Source organism: Belonocnema kinseyi, chromosome 7, assembly GCF_010883055.1.
Source record: "Belonocnema kinseyi isolate 2016_QV_RU_SX_M_011 chromosome 7, B_treatae_v1, whole genome shotgun sequence".
Lineage (NCBI taxonomy): Eukaryota > Metazoa > Arthropoda > Insecta > Hymenoptera > Cynipidae > Belonocnema > Belonocnema kinseyi.
The window spans coordinates 59,178,886-59,189,421 of record NC_046663.1 but is presented as its reverse complement, the minus strand read 5'-3'; positions in this window follow the sequence as shown (position 1 = coordinate 59,189,421).

The window sequence follows — 10,536 nt, the reverse complement described above, 5'->3', positions numbered from 1 at the left end:
TAGAAATTTGCTATCATTTTTATGTATCCTAATTTTTATTTTTCCGAACCGAGTGTCTAAAATTACACGAAAATACAGGAGAATTCTGATGGTCGAAAAATGGCGACGGTCTGGGATTGCTGGAAAACCAATCCCTTTTCTAGCTAGTCCAATGAAACTTGCAAAACTTTTAAATCTTTCATACTCCCTGTTTCATCGAAACTGGACATAAATTCAATTCTTCCTGAAATAGCGTACGGTATTTTGATTTGCTGATTTGAATTTCGCGGCATAATTCAACTAATCAGTATGGCGTTTCTTTCAAATTAATTTGAGGTTATGTCCGGGAAGAAATAATTTCTATCCCCTCCCTCTCTTGCAGTACATAATTTTTAGTTATCAGATAGGTTTTGCTAGTTACTGCTAGTTGAATTAGGCAGGGTCTCCAAAAATTTCATTTCCAAAATTCCCTAACTTTTCCTTGACTAATTTTTTATTTTCCTTGATCATTAATATTCAAATATCAGCATTGTAATATTGTAATACTTGTAACATAGAATCTTCTATAAACGGAATAAAACAGTATTTCAGATAAAATTAAAAATTTTCAAATTTATTAATTTATTTAAAGCAAAAAACGTTTTTTCTACTATAAAAGGTGGATTTTTACAAAATACTTAAATTTTCAACCTAAAAAGATAAATTTTAACAAAAAAGTGCCATAGTATATATTTCAATCAAAAAAGACAAAAATTTGTTTAAATAAAAAGACGAATTTTAAAAAAATCTTTATTTTTCACTCAAGAAATAAATATAAGTTTATCTTAATTATTCAACTTTAAAGCCAAAAGACAAATTTTCTCTACAAAAATTAAATCAAAAAAATAAATTTTGAACAATGTGGCTTAAGCTTTGACCAAGTAGTCGAATTTTCCTTAAAAGCAAAAATTGATTTGTAATAAAATAGTTCAACTCTTAACAAAAGAGATGAATTTTCAACTAAAAATATAAATCTTTAAAAAAACTATTTCTTAGCAAAGTGATTTAACCAAATCTTTCGAACAAAATAGTTGAATACTCAAACAAAGGAGAATTTTTTAAACAAAAAGTTGCTTTGTCATTGAAAAAATTAATAAAATTTCTACTAAATCAGATTAATTTTTAAATCAAAACGAAAAATTTAAAAAAATAGTTGCAAGTTCTGTTTAAAAAGATTTCAGTTTACTTTTCAAAATAAAAATATGAATTTTTAAACAAAAATAAAATTTCGACGAAAAAAGTTGAATTTTGAATCCAAAAAGACGAATTTTTTCAACTAAGAATTATGACCTTTTAACAAAATAGTTGAATTCTTTATCAAATAGTTGCATCTTTATCCCAGAATATGAAATTTGTACTCAAACATATGAATTTTTAATAATAAACGAAATTTTTTTTTGAAGTTGAACTTTTATCCAGAAAACATTTTAGTCTATTTTTCAATTCCAGAATATAAATTTGAAACAAAAGTAAATTTTCTACGAAATAGTTAAATTTTTGACAAAGTAGTCTAATTTTCTACCAAAAATATGACTTTTTAACAAAATAGTTTAATGTTTGACCAAGCAGTTTTATTTTTATCTAAAAAAGATGAAATTTCTTCTAAAAGAGATGAGTTTTTAATTTAAGAAAATATTTCAAGTGTCTTTTCGACGCCGAAATATTAAATTTAAACAAAAAGATAATTTTCTGCAAAATAGTTTAATTTTTAACAAGACAGCAAAATATGGCTTTTCAACAAAATTGTTGAATTTTCAACCAAACAGATGCATTTTCATCTAAGAAAAATCTAATTTCTGCTAAAGCATGTGAATTAAAAAATCCAAAAGACTAACTTTAAAAAAAGAGTTGTGTTTGCAATCAAACAACTGCATTTTTTTACAAGAAGAATGAAAATTCTAGTGGAATAATTACTAGATACAATATTTCTACTAAATATGATGAACTTTTAAATCAAAAAGACATTTTATAAAAAAATAGTTTTCATCTAAAAAAGATTTCAGTTGATTTATCAGCAAAGAAAAAAATGCATTTCAAACAAAAAGTTAATGTTCTACGAAAACAGGTGAATTTTTAACCGAATAAGGCTAATTTTTATCAAAACAGTTGAATTCGCAACCAAAAAGGATGTCTTTTTAAGAAACCTGTTAAAGCAAGCTAGTAAAAAATGTTTAACTAAAAAGATTGTCTTGAGGGGAAACTTTTTGCTAATTTGTAAAAATTACGCATTTTAAGAAGGGTATTGAGATGAATAAAAATTAAAGCCAATTCCTGTTCGGAAAATTGATTCAATGTAAAATAAATCCTAGGGAAACTCGAATGTATAGGGAATATTAGTGCACCTCCTTAGGTTACTTTTTTTATTTTTTCCGTCTTTGACATGCATCCTTAAGTAAATGGAACAACCCTTTAGTTCCTTTATTCTGATTTTCCGTCTGTTATATTATCAGAGAATTCTCTGCCTTTACGGCACTATCCCTGTGGAGGAGTACTATCACCGGATTCCGGACCGTGCTTCTTCTCGACTTCCTTTTTCGAAGCTTTCCCGCGCTCTTCTACCCTGTTTCGCCTATGTGCACGGCTTGTCGGACGCTTCTGCACTTTTTTGACTGACGGGAAAAAGCGAAGCGCTTTATCCTCTGGCACGTGCCTACCGCGTGATCTCGATCAGGTTTCCCTAGTGCAGAAGCAAGTGCAGACAGAAATTCCTTTGACGACATAGCTGTACAGTCTTCACTCTCTACAGTCTACTCTACACTCTACAGTCTACCTACACTGACAGCCTGGTAAGGCAGGAGATTTTCCATCTCGACTATATCCCGGTTCCCTTTGCTGAGCTATACGTGGTGTTTCAGCCAAGAAAATGGTTTTAGCCTCTAGGAGTAGCAGTTCCAAGAAGGAAGCTCCTTTATGTCCTCAAAGAGAATGCTATATTAACTCAACCACGGAATTAATATCAAAATAACAAATTATCAGTGCAGCACAGTGGGTGCAAGTACATTATTATATATTACTGTTTTAGTTTTATTTCTTTACGGAGAAAAATGGATGGTCAAAATTGTATGGTCAAAATTTAGAGAGCCAGAAAGTCTTTCTACATGGTCGAACGGTCCGTCCAATTTTTTTTCGACATGGTTAAAAAGACTTTTATTTTATTGCCAGTTTGACTTCTATAAGAACATCAGACTCACCATTAGGGATAACTAAGGTATCCTTTTCGGCATGGTGAATACGCACATATTGTTGTCACTCATTTCGACCATCCACGAAGGAGCAGATAAGCCGTTGCGTATGGTCAGTTGCTTGATTTTTGCGCGTCAATCATGCGCGTGAAAATTTAAAGGGTATCGCTAGTTTGCTAGCATATAGAATTCGTAGAACGCTTAGTGCTTTCTATTAAAAAAAATGTTTTCACCCAAGATTTCCGTGTAAAGTGAGTGCATTTATTGAGGTTTAATGGAAAATATCTTATTCTGTAAGTACCTGTTTTAAATACATAATTGTGATGTTAATATTTTCCATATGTTATGTGAGATTTAAGACATTTAATTCTAATCTTTTTGAGGTTAATGTAAGTTTGAAGTAGATTATAATTATTTCAGTAATCATTGTTAATTCTAGGATTAATCGATTTAGCATCAACTTGAATTGTATTTATTCATTTAAAACTAAATCTTTATTTTTCAGTTCTGACATTCACTCCGGAAATTCATTAAAGGACAAATGGCAGGGGCAGGGTTGTACTCGTGCTCTTATATGCAGAGAATGGAGAGCTGGAACTGCAGTGAAAACACAATTAATATATTTATAGGTAATTAGTCATTATTTAATAATTATTTTTTATACCTGTTATATTACCTGCTCCATTCCTGAACTGTTTAATTCAAAATTTATGTAGTTTGTCGAAATTTTCTTTTTTTTTGGTAGAAAAGTAATCTTCTCCATTAAAAATTTAATTATTTGGTTGAAAATGTATGTATTTTCTTGAAATTTTCTTATTCAAGTCAAACACTAAACGCTTTAAGTTAAAATTTAACTATTTTATTGAAAACTCACTTTTTGTTGAAACTTCATTTTATCGGGTTAAAAATTCCACTATTTTGTATAGAAAATTTGTCTTGGAAATTCAATTGCTTTGTAGAAAATTAAACACCTTTATTAAAACTTCCCTTTTTAGGGTAAAAAAAATTTTTTTTTTAAATTTATTAAAAATATCTTTTTTTAAATAAAAAATTATATTTTCCAAATAAAAATGTACCTGTTCCATATTTGTTTAAAAATTCAAAAATTTGTTTCGCAAAACAACTATATAGTAGAAAATTCAACTTTTTGTGGAAGATACGTTTTTTTATTAAAAATAATGCTTTCAAATAAAAACTTAGTTATAAAAAATAAAACTTTAAAAGTTTCATTTTGACCTAAAAATTTATTTTTTAATTTATAAATTAAACTATGTGAGTAAAGGTGTATATAATTTGTTGGAAAAACTTTTCTTTTTTGGTACAAAATTGATCTGATGAACTTAAAAGTTAACTATTTGGTTAAACGTTAATGTATTCTGGGTAGGAAATGGTCCTTGTTTGTTGATGGTTCTTTTTGATTGAGAATCTTGTTAACAATTCTTCTTTTTTTCTTGAAGCTTTATCTCCTGGGTTGAAAATGTAACTATTTTGATTAAAATTCGTTTCATATTTGGTTGAAAATTAACCTTTTAAACTGACAATTATACAATTCCATTTTTAATCAAAAATTGAAACTTTTTACTTGAAAGATCAAATTTTTTATTGAGAATTTATGCGTTTCATGTTTAATTAATCTTTCATGTGAAAATTCTACTGTTTTGTAGAAAATTAATCTTTTTGGTTTGGAAAGTAAAGTTTTTAGTTGAGCAATCATATTTTTTGTGTTTGAAATTAAAATTGTTTGAAGATAATTTGTCTTTCTGGCTTTAAAATTAAATAAATTTCTAAAAAATTATTTATTTTGTTCAAAATTCGTCTTTTTTGTAGAACATCAATCTCCTGTCCAGAATTTTTTTATGGTTTGTTTGTTAAATATTTAAAAGCTTTGTTGCAAATCTATTTTTATTGTTGAAATTATTTTTTTTTAATCAAAAAATTTAACATTTCCATGTTTGGTTCTAACTGTATTCTTTGTATTCAATAAGTTACAAATTTGTATTTTTTGATAGAATATTTGATACTCTTCAACGAAAATTCATCTTTTTTGTTGAAAATTGTTTTTTTTTTAATATAATTTTTTAAATATATTTTTTGTCTGAAAATTCAACTATATATACCATTTCCAGTTGTACTTTTTGTTTCGGGTTTTTTTCAAGCAGATACAGTTGAATTTTATGGCACTGAGCCAAAACAAGATTAAATAGAGTTGTAACATGTAAAATTTACGCTGAAATCACTGCAAAGATGACATTTTTTCTTTCTGTAAATCTCCTTTGTTAAAAGTTAAACTTTTTGGTTCAAAGTTCAACTATTTTGTAGAAAATTTATCTTTTGGGGTAGAAAATTCGTCTTCTTTTCTGATAGTTTCACTTTTTGGTTGAGAATCTTGTGTTAAATTGATAATTTTTTTTGAAAATCATCTTTTTTGTTGAAGATTGATCTTTTTTTCTTAAAAATCCACTTTTTTCAAAACATTTGACTTTCTACCTTGAAAACTTTTGTTTTATTTTAATAAAAAAATAATTTAATGGTTTTTATGCTAATTTACTGTTTGCATTGTTCTAGAGAATATTTATGGGACGGCTCAAAAAGCAGGAAAGCAGCTGGCAAGATACTTTTTTAATTTTAACAATTGTAGTTGCAGTATTTAACTTAATCCTGCTTTAGTGTTACTTTTTAGATTAAAGTTGATTATATCGTACCAGTAATATCATATAAGTTCTATACAAAAAGTTCTATTCAATAAAAAAAACTATGCATTTATATCTCAAGTATTTATCGAATTTTAATCCTTTTATAATTAATTTATAATTTGTCTTATTAAAATTATATTTTATACTTTATTAATTTATAGATTATGTAAGGTTTTCAAATACTATGATGAATATTATATACTCTGTATCTGAATTCGTATGAATTTGTACTAATTGAATAGTGCGATGACATTTATCAATTTATGAATAGATTTCAATCTATACCAATTATCAGTGAAAAACTACTAATTCGTAGAAAAAGCGTTAACATTAAATGAATTAATAATTATTTTTTATTAATTACATTTTTAACGATTTTTATACGCATTAGTAATTTTTTGATTAATAATTATTATCGGAATGCCTACTCTAAATCAATTGATAAAGGACGTCGCCCTTATTTACATAGTAGAACCTCATGCCAGTTTAGATATAGAGAATCAAAAGTTTGTTTAAAAATAATTCAAAAATATATATTTGACTATCATCAATAGCCCTTTTCACCATCTCAGATTTTCAAATCGATCCTTTGCGATAACCGAATTTTCCTTGCTTACATATCTATATTGACACTTTGAAATAATTAAGTCGACCCTTAAAAATGATTGAATCGCCCATCCGAAATGCCTGCGTGAAATATCTAAGATAATCGAATCGACCATTTAATACGACCTAGTCGAATGTCTGATAAAATCAAATCGACCATCCGAGATTTCCAAACCGACCCTTCACAATGATCGGGTCAGCCAGCTTGAGATGACCGAGACGACGGTCTGAGGAAATCGAGTCGACTTTCTGAGATTGTCGATTTGGTCCTCTTGTTTTTACTTTATAGAAATAGTCGCTTTAGCCATATTCAAGAGCTGTCCTATAGTCGACCCTGGAATATGGTCTGTTTGCACGTTTATATTGCTAAACAGACCTTCGATTTTTCTCCATTATATTTTTACTTCTGATAATGGCTCCTACACTACTGATAAACTTCCTACCCTCGTTTATACGTCTGGCTATCTCTCCAGCGATCTTCCCATCGGTGGTAAATAAACTGCTAAGATACACGTAATTATTAACGTGTTCTATCGTCTCATCGTGCAGGGGTAGGGAAAATTTGCATACTGTTTTTTGCCCCTTTTCTTCAAACAAAATAATTTTTATTTAATTCAAGTTAACTTTAAGATCCGTTTTCTTTATTTTCCACATTCTTTACGAGCTTCCGATTAACTCTGCCGTAACTATCTTACCAACTGTAAACACTAACCCACGTACCTTCGCTATTCCGTGATCCACACCTTCTTCGTATGAGAGTGCCAAGATTCATGATTCTTACAATTACTGCATTTAGTCCAGTCAATGAAGGATTTGAGAAAAAAATTCGTAAAAGTAGCATTTTTTCACAGATAAGTTGGCAATGGCTTAATAAAGATACTGTAAAAAGTCCCCAAACATACGTGTACGGCTAAATTCCGAAATTCTGGAAAGTGTTGAACAATAACATGTTTTTTAAAATTACTCGAGAACTGTTGATTTTAAGTGGAATATGGTGATGTGAAAAAATGTTCATAATTTTATAGTGCACAAAAAAGGTTCTATCTACTGTGGACCTATTATCAACGGCTGCGCTATGAAATTGGGTTAGCTACACAATTCTTTTATTTCTGAACAAATAAAATAAAATCTCAAATATCCTGGAAAAAATGTCGGAAATGTATCAGGCGATTTGTCCTGGAGCAAATGCAGGTTCCTGTTAACAAAAAAAATGACTAAGTCATTTGCATGACAAACTATCAGTATAAAATGAACTCAACTTCAGTGTACAATTTGATATGTTTAAGGGGGTGCTCTTGAGATGAAACTTCTTGCAAGTGTTCCATCATTTTCATAAAACACATTTTCCAATTTGTAGGTCAGAATAATAATATTTAGGGCCTCTTTTAAAGATTTAAACAAGTAAATTTCAAAATTTAAGCTATGATATCGGAAGCAGCGGTGATTATGAGTCCTAATGGCAGCAATGGGAGCGGGGGCGAGAACAGTTACCTCTTTCGATGATATTGAACCCTTGGAAATTTTTTTTCTCACTTTTCCCGACTTGGCCTTCGGGTAGCCATGACGTCACTGAAATGCAGGTTCTCAATTATTTCGCTGAATTCAACTATTTTTTGAATAAAATTAAAATCCTTTTTGATTAAAATATCAAATATCACGTTTTTCGTTTAAAAATGATCTTCTTTGGTTAATAATTTCATTACATAGTTGAAAGTGAAACTACTTTGTTCAAAATTAATTTATTTGGTTGATGACTATTTAAACATTTTAGACTAGATAAACATTTTTTTCAAAATTTAATTACTTTGTTGAAAATTAAGATTTCTAATTGACCGTTGATTGTTTTAAGTGGAAATTTATTTTTCAACCAGATAAATGATAAGGTTTTTAAAAAAAGGAACTCTTGAATTTCCTACAAAATAAATAATTTTTTAACGAAAAAGATTACGCTTCTATCAAAGAATAAGGTGACTTTTGCACTAAAATTGGAATAGTACGAGTCAATTTTCAAATAAAATGATTAATTATTAAAAAAATATAATTATCACATGCATTTTTAACTAAAAAGATAAATTTTAAACCAAACCTAAAATAGATAAATTTTCAGTTAGCAAAATAAATTGTTAAACAAAAAAAAACATAATAAAGAAATTTTCAGCAATATAGTTTAATTTGCTAGCAAAGAAATTAATTTGTGACCGAAAAGATCAATTATCAACAATTCAGAGTATGCTTCTAACAAAAAAGACGAATTTTCACCTAAAGCAGATAGAGTTTCAACTAAAAATAGAATAGTTAAATTTTCAAAAAAAAATGAATTTTTAATTAAATGAAATTAAATTGTCAAAGAAATAGTATATTTTTTAACAAAAAAGATTAAATTGATATTTAAAAAGGAAGATTAAATAATCTCCCAGAAAATTCGAATTTTCAATCAAATACAGGAATTTTTAACCAAATATTTAAATTTTCATCTTAAGAAGATAAATTCTGAATCACTTATTTACGACTTAAATTTCAACTTAAAACAATTAATTGTCAACTAGAAATCTTAATTTCCAAGAAAGTAATTAAATGTTGAAAAAAATGTTCATCAACTAAAATGATCAGTCATCAACCAAATAAATTAATTTTAAACATAGTAGTTTCACTTTCAACTATGTAATAGAATTATTAACCAAAGAAGATAATTTTTAAACGAAAAACGTGATATTTGATATTTTAATCAAAAAGGATTTTAATTTTATTCAAAAAATAGTTGAAATCAGCAAAATGAAAAGGATTTTCAACCAAATAATTTGAATCCTTAACAAACACAAATTAATTTGCAACTATGTAGTTGCGATTTTTAATGATAATAATACAAATGATTTCACTTTATCGAAAATGCCCGAACTCTATCATGTTTTCCCTGACATTCCCTAATTTTACGGAACCATCAGACTTGTAGCAAGTCTAATACTTGTACTTTTGGATTTTGAATTGCAGACAATCGTTCCCGGAGTTATCATGCTCATCGCAAGCAATAATAAAAAACGTGTTTTGCGGGAGCGGCCATATTTTCCCAGTCTACTTCAATAGAATGTTGTTAACATTACCAAAAAGAATCTTGACATAGTAGATTTAACCCCTAAATGAGAATGTAAAAAGATGAAAAGTTTTTAATCTCTAAGTGTGAAGTAAATTCCATCACAATTTTCTAGTGCTTAGGGAATAAAGTACAAATTACTCCGAGTTATAGACAATTCAAAATTATGTTATATTTATTGTTAATTGTCTTATTCACTGCGTTTGAAAATAAAAAATTCATTTTTCTAATCATGGTTTTTTTATAGGTTCTTAAGGATATATTTGTAATTACTCTTATTCAAATTATCAAGTAGAATATATTTTTCATCAAATAAAAAGATGGCTTAATGTGCATTGCATTAATTTTATTTTATAATTTTATTTTTATTTTTGGAATTTTCCTCATTGAGAACCTGCATTGCAGTGACGTCACGGCTACCCGAAGGCCAAGTCTATTGTCGGGAAAAGTGAGCAAAAAAATTTCGAAGGGTTCAATATCATTGAAAGAGGTAACTGTTCTCGCCCCCGCTCCCATTGCTGCCATTAGGACTCATAATCACCGCTGCTCCCGATATCATAGCTTAAATTTTGAAATTTATTTGTTTAAAGCTTTAAAAGAGGCCCTAAATATTATTATTCTGACCTAAAAATTGGAAAATGTGTTGTATGAAAATGATGGAACACTTGCAAGAAGTATCATCTCAAGAGCACCCCCTTAAACATATCAAATTGTACACTGAAGTTGAGCTCATTTTATACTGATAGTTTGTCATGCAAATGACTTAGTCATTTTTTTTTTGTTAACAGGAACCTGCATTTACTCCAGTACAAATCGCCTGATACACTTCCGACATTTTTTCCAGGATATTTGAGATTTTATTTTATTTGTTCAGAAATAAAAGAATTGTGTAGCTAATCCAATTTCATAGCGCAGCCGTTGATAATAGGTCCACAGTAGATAGAACCTT